The 12,513-nt window shown below is 36.5% G+C and overlaps 1 long non-coding RNA gene across 1 annotated transcript; it reads left to right on the forward strand.

The window, feature by feature from the left end:
* Nucleotides 1–4,400: 4,400 nt before the first annotated feature.
* Nucleotides 4,401–6,531, forward strand: LOC115925924. The gene is made up of 3 exons (XR_004064860.1): nucleotides 4,401–4,631; nucleotides 5,224–5,267; nucleotides 6,503–6,531. It is a non-coding gene; the product is annotated as an uncharacterized LOC115925924 (long non-coding RNA).
* Nucleotides 6,532–12,513: the final 5,982 nt, after the last annotated feature.

A 12,513-nucleotide genomic window follows, 5' to 3' on the forward strand; every position in this document is an offset into this window, starting at 1 on the left:
TCTTCCTCTCTCTCGTCGTCACAACCCCTTTGAGATGAAAGGACAGAGGAGAGAGGGAGAGGGGCGGGATTTTCCCTTAAATGAATTTTAATGGTTTACATTACCTTTCACACGCTTTCATCTTATATACCCCCTAGTGCTCTATCTTGCTCTTCTCATCGTCACGACGCCTCTGAGATGAAAGGGTCGGGGAGAGAGAGGGACAGGGGTGGGATTTCCCCCGATTTTAATGGTTTACATTACCTCTCACCCTTTCATCTATACCCTGTTTACATCTATGTCACTCGGTGTCACACCAGATGACTGTCTGGGGTATATGCCTCCTAGTGCTCGTTATTCTCTTCTTTTATTTGCATTGCGCTGTGATCAATATCTGCTGACAGGTGCAATGCTAAACGATGAGGTCAAAAATAATACTAGGCTTATTTCACGGTTTTTTAAATAAAAATTACAATGAATGCACGATAATACAGAGTACATCATTTACAAGTATCATAAGAAAACAAAAAAATCAGAAGAAAACTCATCTGCGGAAGAAAAAAAATCCAGATATGACCAATGCCCACATCTTCCAACGCAAATGATTAATAACTAATTTCCATTTTAATGAGTATGGTAGAAAAAATGATAACTGTCACATAAAACAAATCTTGAAGGAGCAACCGAATCTTTTGTTTTTAGGATAAAGAAGGCGTTTAGTTTGGTATGGGGAACCCTTTCTCCTCTCGTCACCCATCGCCATCCCTACCCCTTACCCCCATGGGCTACATTACTAATAGGAACCTGTTCCATTAACCTTTTAATTAAAGACGATGGCAGTAGGTGGACCGAGGGAGATATAAGCTATTCCCAAAACTCATTATAACTGTTCGATTTATTCTAGGCACAAACTTTAATCACACCAAGATAATTTTTATTCATAGCATTCATTCTATTTCATAGGTAGGTACAACCGGGCTGTGTGTGGAGGGGATGGGATGGGAGAGGGTCACACCCCTTTTCTGTTTATACTTTGTCCCGAACTTTTCTTTTATTGATGCTTGTCAGATATATATTTTGTGTATCATCCTAAAATTATGATGACTAACTTTTTATTTGGGCTTGTCAGAATGTTACAGTGATTAGACCCGACACCCCCACCCCCCCCCCCCCCTTTACCAAGTCCTAGATCCGCCTCTGGTGCTGCTTGATGTCTCGGAGGGAACAAATAAGTGTGGTCTCACTGTTTTGGGTATATTGATCCCAGGGGCGGCTCTAGCTTTTTGCCAAGGGAGGGGGTTTGACCCAATGAAGATACGGAGCATTTCTTTTGCTATTTTGAACCCCCGTAAGTGACGTTTTCCTAGCATTACTAACATGCGGAGTATAGTCCACGAACCTGGAACCTGTTCTTTTGATTGTTTTAAAAAAAACACGAAAGACCGGAGAAAAGGAGAGACACGCATCAACAAGCACTGATAGATCTCGATGAAATTACGAAGGAGGAGGAATTAAGGAATAATCAAATTGTGGTTGGTATCCTTCATCATAAAAAGATGTATTTGCATAGAATCGGAAAAGAAAGATAACAGTATATAAATGATAGATAGCTAATAAACTATCAATTAATAATTATTATGCAATCGAATTTGAGAGGGGGCAGGGGACATTCTAGAAGAAGAAGAAACAAATGTACGTATAGACATATACATTTGGGGGAGTTTAGCTCTCAAGCCCCCCTTCTATAATTGCGACGGAATGGGGTGGGGAGGGGGAGGGGGTTGGATAGTGAACGCACTGGGGCAGTCTTGCAATTAAATTCCCTTTTAAGGTTTGGATTATCTGCAATGTAGAAATACATACATAAAGTCTCAAATTATTGATGAAATTCATCGAGTATACAAAATGAAGTAACGTAGTCGAGTGCTGACCATAATTCAATATATCCTAAAAACCTAGATTGTGATTGTGATTATGAAAACTCACAAAATATACCACTTCTTAATAGTAATGATAACAATTCATTTGTCTAATGAGGTCTAATGACGATTTTGGCGCATGCGCAGTATGCAATTACGAACTCGCTTATTAAAAAGTTTGTTTTGAGCTCGTCCATCTAGGCACTACCACGCTAGCTAATGCGTTTAATCGACACTTTTTCACCCTAGAATCACGGTTTCTAAAGACGTTTAGTTTAAAACGCAATGCGTTCAAGCGATTTTTTCGTCGGTCGTAAAAATAAACGTGTTTGAAAACACAAACATGAAACGCTGAAAAAGATGCGTTTTGTATCATGATTCTGCAGAATCACGGTCACTAAAATTCGATTGAACGGACGGAGTTTTCAATCATGATTGTATGACGGAGCCTGTTCCAGTTTGGACAAAAACCGCGCGCCTGCTTTTCATGCAATTTGCGTTTACTATACCATGCTCTTTATCGTGGCCTGTTCCGTTATGTTATACCTTGTTTTCCTCTTTTTCTCTTTCTGTCTTTCCTTATGTTATTCTTTGTTTCTTCTTTCTATTCTTATGTTATTCCTTGTTTTTTTCCTTCTCTCACCTTCTCTTATGTTATTCTTTATTTTTATAATTCTATCACTTTCTCTTTTGTTATTCTTTGTTTCTTCCTTCTATTCTTATGTTAATCTTTGTTCTTTTCCTTCTATCAGCTTTTCTTATGTAATTCTTTGTTTTTATAATTCTATCACTTTCTCTTCTGTTATTCTCTGTTTCTTCTTTCTATTCTTATGTTAATCTTTGTTTTTTCCCTTCACTTATATTCTCTAATGTTCTTCTTTGTTTTTAATCATTCTATCACTTTCTCTTTCTGTCTTTCCTTATGTTATTCTTTGTTTTTCCTTCTATCACCTTCTCTTATGTTATTCTTTGTTTTTATAATTCTATCACTTTCTCTTTTGTTATTCTTTGTTTTTTCCTTCTATTCTTATGTTAATCTTTGTTTTTTCCCTTCACTCACATTCTCTTATGTGGTTCTTTGTTTTAATCATTCTATCACTTTCTCTTTCTGTCTTTCCTTATGTTTTTCTTTGTTTCTTCCTTTTATTCTTATGTTATTCTTTGTTTTTCCTTCTATCACCTTCTCTTATGTTATTCTTTGTTTTTATAATTCTATCACTTTCTCTTATGTTATTCTTTGTTTCAATCATTCTATCACTTTCTCTTTCTGTCTTTCCTTATGTTATTCTTTGTTTCTTCCTTGCATCACATTCTCTTTTTGTCTTTCATTATGTTATTCTTTGTTTTTATAATTATTCTATCACTTTCTCTTTTGTTATTCTTTGTTTCTTCCTTCTATTCTTATGTTATTCTTTGTTTTTTACTTCTATCACCTTTTCTTATGTAATTCTTTGTTTTAAGCATTCTATCACTTTCTCTTTCTGCCTTTCCTTATGTCATTCTTTGTTTCTTCCTTATATCACCTTCTCTTACGTTATTCTTTGTTTAATAACTCTATCACTTTCTCTTTTTGTCTTTCCTTATATTATTTTTTGTTTCTTCCTTCCATCACCTTCTTATTCTTTGTTTTATTATTGCGATCTATGCTCAAAACAGCAGTCGACAGTCGGCCGTAAACAATTCCAAAAAGCGCGCGCCGAAGTTGACTTATACTTCCTGGGTCAAACTGCGAGGGTGATGCGCAGTGGCTGGGCTCGAAATGAGCTAGAATCAGTGTTGATGAAAAATCGCTTGAACGCTAACCGCAATGACCTTGTTTTTTGTAACGGAGCTTCGAAAATTCGATTGAACGCACCCTAAAAGACTACTTTACGCATCAACGCACATACACACACGCGCAAGATGGGAGGGGAGAGGAGGAGAGGGGTGTGACGACGAGGAGGAAGATAGAGCACTGGGGGTATATAAGCTGAAAGGGGGAGAGAGGGAGAGGGGTGGGATTTTCCCTTCTTTTATTGTTTTCGTTACCATCTGGATAATATCATGTTTCTAAGCATTTGTCAATATTGCCGTTCTTCAATATTCCAACTTTCTTTTCGGCACCTTCCTGTATCCCCGCCCCTCTCCCTCCCGCTCTCTTTCTGTCTCTGTCTTTCTCTTTCTCACTCTGTCTCTCTCGTTTCTCTCTCCATCTCTCTCTATCTCTCTCTCTCTCTTTTCTCTCTCCATATCTCTATCTCTCCCCCATTTCTCTCGCTCTCTCTCTCCATTTCTCTCTCTCTCTCTCTCTCTCTCCATCCCCTCTCTCTCTCTCTCTCTCTCTCTCTCCCATCTAGGGGGTATATATTATGAAAGGGGAGAGAGGGAGAGGGGTGGGATTTTCCCTTCGTTTATGTTTTTCGTTTACCATCTGGATATCATGTTGCTAAGCATTTGTCAATATTGCATTATTGTATTTCATAATCATTATATCAAATAAGGAGAATTGTTCTGATTTGTTGATAAGGTAAGCGGCGACAACGAAATGATCATTCGTTGTGTTTGATATCAAATTGCAAGGTGTGTTCATTAGAACGTAAGTGTGAAGTCCATGTTACGTTGCCAGCAGAATATAGAACAAAACAGTTACATTGTGAACAACTGGTCGCAAGTTACATCTAATTTCATGCAAACAGAAGCAAAATGTGGAAAGTCGTAATAATCTCACTCCTTGGAATTCTGATAGATATACAGGTAATTATGATTATTTCTACTTCATCCTCCCTTTTTAATCAATTATTCTAATATATTTGAGGGTAGGGGTAGTCAATTCTTTATAAAAATAACTCAGAATTATTGTCTACTTCTTTATATTTGTTTATCCACGGTAAGGTCTGCTTATCTATTGATATGCGATAAGACCTTTACCCCTCCCCCTCCCTTTCCAAAATTAGAGTAAAATCGGCTAACTTAATATAAGGAAGTTATGATTTTTTTAAAGTATGAAAAACTTTAAAGATCACTACACAAATTTCCAATTTGGTTATCAGTGTGTGACGTCATTGCCTCACTATTTATCAATTGCTTTAAATTATTTGTATCATTAAGCTTTTGAGCCTTAGATTTTTGTACTTTAAAACTTTTCTCAGATAGGTATAATAAATGAAATTTGCAAAGTAGCAATATTTTCAGACAACCATGTTAACTTGATTTTTCGACCTTCATGTTTCATTAAGTTATTATCAGCAATTGCCATTATTAATACCAACTATCATACAAACCTTTTGCAACATGGTTGATGATGTTTTATATTATTTCTGATATTGGCAACTTTTTTCTTTTCCAGAGCGTAGACGCCGAAACATGCTCCATTTCCGAATATGGCTTCGAGTGAGTCACGTGACCTATAACATTCATCTTAATTGGTTCGCTGGTATTCATATGAATGACCATCATACACTTATCAATCGATTTAATCAACTTGGCCGTCTGGTATTAGTTACTGAACTATAGCCTCATATAGGCGCTGGGCCCTGTTTCATAAAACTTGATATCAATAACAAGTAACAAGCTACTGTTATAAGCGGTGACACGACATTTGCTCCTGCGACAATTGCTCCGGGCTTTATTTCGTCTAAGATGTAGGGTTAGGGTTAGGGTTTCAATAGGGTTTTATGTTAGGTTTAGGGTTAGGTTTAGGGTAGGGTATAGTGTTGAATCCAGGGTTGAAGTTAGCCATTCGATTAGTGTATGAAATTTACAGCGGAGCAATTGTCGCCGGAGCAAATGTCATGGAATCGTTATAAGCTACTGAAATCATGGCATGTGATTGGCTGAGAGCAAATTTGTTATAGAAATTTAGCAGTTGTTATAGATAACAAGTTTTATGAAACGGGCCCCCCCCCCCCGAGTGCATGCAATTATTTTAAGTAATAAGTTTGAGTACCTTTTATCTGATGATTTCAGAGTATTATGCTTTATTATCGTACAAATTGTAAGATGTATTTACATTTCGTAGTTCTACATGTTGATTATGTACGCAAAATTGGCGTCATTTTCCAGTCAGTCCCTTTATTTGATGGATTAAAGGTAATGCAACGTTTTTTTGGAAATTTCTAAAATTGGATGGATAGTAATTATTCTTTAAAATGTTGATATATTTGGATACCCCTGTGGATGTGTTATAAGCACTAGACCCTAAAACACTTCTGCTTTCGGGAAATTGAATAATCAAAATTTATATTTCAAATATTTTCCATTCCATGGTAGCTGCGACCATGAAAAATAATCTCAGAATATGCAGTTCTGATATGATTATAATTTCTAAACGGGAATATCAAATCGGTCGATTTAATTCAAGAAACATTGTTTTAAAGCTAAAGTAATATCAGTCTTGAAAGGGAGCTATACAATATAAAGAGTTTATTATTTACAATTTCGTCACTTTAGACTCGATTTCAACCGCAACGACGATCATTGAATATTGTAAAATCACATATGCTTCTCTCTCTATCTCTCTCTCTCTTCCATCTTCATATCTCTCTCTCTCTCTCTCTCTCTCTCTCTCCATCTTTCTCTCTATCTCTCTCTCTCTCTCTCTCTACCATTATTGTCACCCATTATAGTTGCCTAAAGACTCTATGGTGGTTCTGGTGAGTATAAACATTATATACTTATACCATATTGTACGCGCATAAACCCCAATATTCTACCATCAATGACAAATCAATTAATGAGTAGTCTGTATACAGAAATGATATAAAGGTTATAATTGATTAATTGGTTGAATCATTATTATTTCTATTGTTGTTATTATTATATTATTATTATCACTATCATTATTGTTATTATCATTATTATTATTATCTGTATTATCATCATTATCATCATCATCATCATCATCGAGATCATTATCCTCATCATCTTTAGCATGTAGTAGTAGTATTACTGGCAGCAGCAGTAGAAGTAGCATTGTTGCTGCTGATAACATTGTTTTTGTTGTTGCTAATAATTTCATCACCATTGCTATTATTTTTTAACATCATCATAATTATCGTGATAATCATTATTATTACTAGACCTATCATTTTTATGATATTCATATTCTAATATCTTCCAACAATAGGTTCGCCATCTTCATGTCCTTATTCATGTGTGCCTTAGCTAGCGGGGGTTACTACAGACATAGGCAACTGCTTCTGCGTTCAATACACCCTCATGCAGGTAAAGGCATAGACAAAATAAAGGCCATAATTGGATATTGTTTAGAAACCACCACCCCCTCCCCCCCCCCCCCCCCCCCCCCCCCCTCCTCACCCCCAATTTCTGAACACATCAATTTTAAACATAACGTTTGCGGGCCGTACGGTACGATATGACATAACGCCGATTTTATCTTACGTACTAACCACTTTTTTACAATTAATGGTAAAATGTGGGCATGTCTACTCCTTCCCCAAATTCTTTTTTAAAAAAGCCGGTTTTTCGTCCCAATTCTACAAAATCAAAGATGGTAAAAACTCCCCTCCTACATTCATGTTCAAAGGGGGTAAATGGAAACTGTACAATTGTATTATTCATAATTAGGCCTATTATGACGTATTATATACCTCACTTAAGAAATCCAGCCATCTGATTGGTCGAATTGCATTCATAAACTTCAACTGTTCCTGTAAAATTCCCGGTAACCATGCATAAAACATTTCAATATTTTTAATAACCATGGTTATTAAAAAAATAGGTCAGTCTCCATGGTTACCCCATAGGTTTACATGTTAAAAAATGGTTTGAGCGATGGAGGATACCATACGTGTGCGAAAAATTGGTCGGCAATTTCAATACAATTGAATCTCGATCGATCTTACCGACAATTTTATCTTGCATTGTTGACATGAAGACGAAAATTAACTCTCAAAAACAAAAAAAACAACATCTGCCGATAGATCTTGATCTAAGTTCGTGCCAATATGCATTGCAAAAGTAAAAGAAGGGTCCGTTTCATGGAGCTTTTGCGAAGCATCCCTCACGCGGAGCAGTTTTCAATCCATTTTAATGTATATATGGGAAAAAACTGCCAAGCATGTTAAGGTCGCGCGATAGCCGAGTGGTCTAAGCGTTGGTTTCCGATACACCTCTTGTTGTACGCAAGGGTTCGAATCCCGTCTTCGACAAAAATGTAAATTATTTTTTATTTTTTATTTTTTAGTCTATTTTTTTTCGGCATATAAAAGTATTAATGACTGCTTTAATATTCGAGAAATAGTTGTTTTCATACGCTCTCGGGAAGGTTACAATTGGGCTATTCCCCTTGGCAAGCCTCGGGGAATAGCACAATTCTAACCTTCCCTTGAGCGTAATAAAACAACTATTTCTCTCAAAGCAGTCATTAATACTATATTATTATACAAATAATGAATGGTTATGAGTTCAATAGTGCGATTATGTTCATGAGTTGAAAGATTAACATTCTATTCAACGAGGCGTCAGCCGAGTTGAATAGAATTAACGTTAATCTTTCAACGAATGAAAATATTTGCACTATTAAACGAATGAAAAACATTCATTATTTGTTTTATACAACATCGAAGAAGACCTAATAGAACGTTAATCAGCAAATTATGCTTTACTCCTTATAAAGATAAATTAAAGTTCGAGTCAAGCCTTCTCGATTACATGCAGATTGCCTTCGCGTCAGATACACGCAGGGATACGCGCACATGCAGCAGAGAGGTACGCAGTCTGCATATAACCAAAAATGCACGGCGCATATAACCAAAAATGCACGACCGTGCAATATACCATCTATTGAATATCATGTGACCAACAATCGTCCAATCAAATGACAAGGATCCACGTAGGTGTTGTATAAAACATCTTATTTGCAATAGATGAAAACTATTTGGCTTTCCACTTCATAAAGGGAAATGGGAGTCGTCTTATACATGTATTTTCTTTTGAAGAATTGTACATGTCGTTTATGAATACAGTAAAATTTCGAAACAAGCACTTGTTTTTTCTCTATCATTTTCGGGTGTCTGAAAATTCCTTAATCCAACTTAGTATCCTTCTTTTCATCTCATTGCCCTTCCTTTCAGAAACTGGTTATTCCGGCTAGCCTCAACCACCACAAACTGTTGACAACACCGGACCCAACATATGGGATTAGCACCGTACCCCCACGGGGCACGTACCGTCATTGGCGTATCGAGAGGTGGGGGGGGGGGGTGTTTCGGTTGTTCAAACACCCCCCCCCCTTGGCAAACTGGGGGTGTCCTAGGTGTTCAAACACCTCCACTCCCCCCCCCCCTCCCTTGGCAAAAGGGGGTGTTTTAGAATTTCAAAGATACCCTTTATCTTTGTTTTATCTATGCCCCGCCCCCCTGGCAATTTTTGTTTTGCTCAAGGGGGGGGGGGGGGGGAGGGGCGGTGGATGTTGAGGAAAAAAAGGAGTGTTCAATCAACACTCCCCCCGCCCCGTTGAGCCCAACAAAAATATTCAAAAAATAATTCTTACCGCCCCCCCCCCCCCCCCCCCCCCTCCCCGCTTATTCATGTGCTGGCTGATTCGGCGCTAAATATTTTCTCACAAATTGGGCCCAAAAATAGTGCTCCTTACCCCCAATCCTACAATCTTGGCAATGGTTATGATGTATGTCATAGGAGTAAAAGTATGTTTCTAGTCGTCTTTTAGATTGCAGACAACGTCCGAAATCTGTTTCCTTCAAATTCATCATGCAAAGATATTATAAATGTTGCTAGAAAAAATGAAGCACATAAGGTAATTAAGACAGTGATCAAGTTTCTACATTAAATTTCACAAAGTTGTTTCATATTTCAAATTGACATGTTGAGAGAGATGGGCATCACTTAAGGCCCAAATTGTGTTTAGTAAAATCCTACGAAATGCTTCTGAGGCCTTGCTCAAATTATGCAAGGATTGCGACTCTTAAAAGAGTAAAAACTAAAACTAGTAAAAGTATATGTTGTTTGTAACATAATAATAATGCAGTGAAATGTTGACGTTTGCATTTATATTAATTTAGTTTACAGTGTGTTAAAAAATTACTGTTGAAATGTTTTGTTATATTGTTAATCGGTAATATCTTCAAACTCATCAGTCATTTTTCTGCAGCTTTAAATATTGTGCAACTTATTTGATATTCATATATTTGTTTGCTTGTGTGCAATCTTGTTTCTAAGATGAAATGTAGATGAATTTGGTTTGACTTTGTCACCATTCAGAATGGAATGTTTGAGTAGCATTTTTAAATACCAGGAGCTTTCGAGTGCAATCTTTTGTAAATTATAATACCCTTCTTTGATTAAAAAGAAAAACGAAGTTTGTCCTTTCTGCACTGTTTGACTGTGTACTAAGAATCGTAATGATGTCAAGGCAAAGAGGGAAAAATGATATAAAATGTATGCATAAATGATAAGGGGGAAAGAGAGTTACAACTTGTGAGGGAGGTAGAGAAAGAGAGACAGAAACGAAGAAGGAAAGACAGAAGTAGAGAGTGAGAGACAGAGATAAAGAGAAAGAGAGAGAGACAAACAGACAGACTGAGAAATAGACAGAGAGACAGAGAGGGAGAGAAAGAGAGACAGCCAAACAGACTGAGAAAGAGAGAGTGAGAGAGAGAGAGAGAGAGAGAGAGAAAAGAGAAAGAGAGAGAGGGGGAGAGAAAGAGACAGAGAGAGAGAGAGAGAGAGAGGGGGGCAGACATGAGCTAACAGAGATGAGTGAGGGGGAAGACAGAAAGACAAAGGAGAGAAATATATTTACGAGTATTGAAAAGGGAAACTTAATGAAAAGAAGAATGTTATAAAGTTGATAGAGGAAAGAAAAACTATGCATGTCAGAGAGAGAAGAGTGTGTGCGTGTGTGTGTGTGTGAGAGAGAGAGAGAGGGTATAGATAAAGATTACAAAGGAGACAGAAAAGTACATTACACACAAGAAAGAAAATACATTTCAATTGTTTGTGATATCCACTACCTTTTGTTTTATTCAAGTTTAATATCACTTTTTCACTCATAATTTATTTTCTTTAAAAGTGACCTTTACAACATATCGCAAGCAGTATCTACAATCTATGCTCACTAAGCAGATATAACATATTGTATGTGTAATGCATCTATACATCTAGATTTTTACATGTTGAGTACATGTATTTACACAATTTATGCTTCTTCATATGGTACAATATAATACACTGTACATGTATTTACACAATTTATTCTGCTACATATGATACAATATACACTATACATTCTATTACTTGTACATAGTGTTTTACATTTTACAGATTATTTTACAAACTATTTTACAAATACATGGTAATAATGAAATAATAAAAAAGCTTTGAATACATGTATATTTTGTATACTGTTAAATAGTACAAGTGATTTAGGCAAAACACAATTTTTCTTGTACAGTGCTATATTTGTGGCTTGAAAAACAATGATCTAGCCATAAACAGCATATTATTTTTACTAGTGCATTCAGCTTTTTGACAATGCCCTACACTCTTAGACCCCAAACGCAGCAATCACCAATTTCCAAGGCGTTGTAAAGGTAGGCTCTGTATATTAAATGTTGCTGTGTTGGACAAGCCCCAGGCAAATTAAAGTTACTATGTCCCATTTGCAGGCCAAAAAAATGAAAACATTAAATTCCAACTGTATTTGAAAGATAATACTAATTTAGAACTTCCCTAAAAAGGTGGGGCTTGAAAAATGTCTTCAAGTGGGAAAATAACGACTATAAGTTGTCAAATCGACTTTAGGGCTATAGAGCCCAAAAGTAATAGTCTTGATTTTCAGACAATTGTACCGAATGGTCATACGTTTTATGCTGCGCAAAGATTCAATCAGTTTAATCTTGGCCATCACAAGAAGTGGGTTATTGATGTAGACAAATGCTCATGTACCCTTTACAACTCTTTTAATGTATGTTATTACCAAAGAAGAAAAAAAGCCATCCAGTCACTCAATAGTGTCTGACAGTGAAGTGACAGTGACAGTGAAGTCTAGCAAGTAAACGGATTTCCTTGCATAATTTGAATATGAGGACACTGTTAACGTTTAAATTTCACAGATAGGACATACATGACATATTCATAATTCCTGCAAAGTTCTACAGCATTTGAGGTTGGCTGCAAAAGGGACACAGTACCTTTAAAGGGCGATCATTGTTGTATGAAGATGCATAGAAATTAGGGCATATGAAAACATGAAGAGTAGTCAATAAAGGCCCCTACCATCTTCATGATTCAATTACAGTGTACTGCAAAAAAAAAAAAAAGGAAAAGTCAAACTCTCTATTAACAGAAAAGTCCTGGGCCCCATTTCACAAAACTTGTCATCAGTGACAAATGACAGTTTTTGTTATAAGCTAGTGAAATCCTTGCTTCTGATTGGTTATCAGCAGATTTGTCACTGATTTTTGTCATTTGACATTGAAAAGAGGCTTGGTGAAACGGGTCCCTGAACACAAAAAGCATCATTATTGGCGACATCAGTGAACATGAATGATAGTTGCCATTCATATCCTAAACAGGGTAGTAGTGGTGTTTAATAACTCTACATCCTAATAATTTGGTTCTACCCATATTTTCATGCCAAAACATAATGATTTCT

The sequence above is a fragment of the Strongylocentrotus purpuratus genome, unplaced genomic scaffold (assembly GCF_000002235.5).
Source record: "Strongylocentrotus purpuratus isolate Spur 01 unplaced genomic scaffold, Spur_5.0 spur5_scaffold_19, whole genome shotgun sequence".
Classification (NCBI taxonomy): domain Eukaryota; kingdom Metazoa; phylum Echinodermata; class Echinoidea; order Camarodonta; family Strongylocentrotidae; genus Strongylocentrotus; species Strongylocentrotus purpuratus.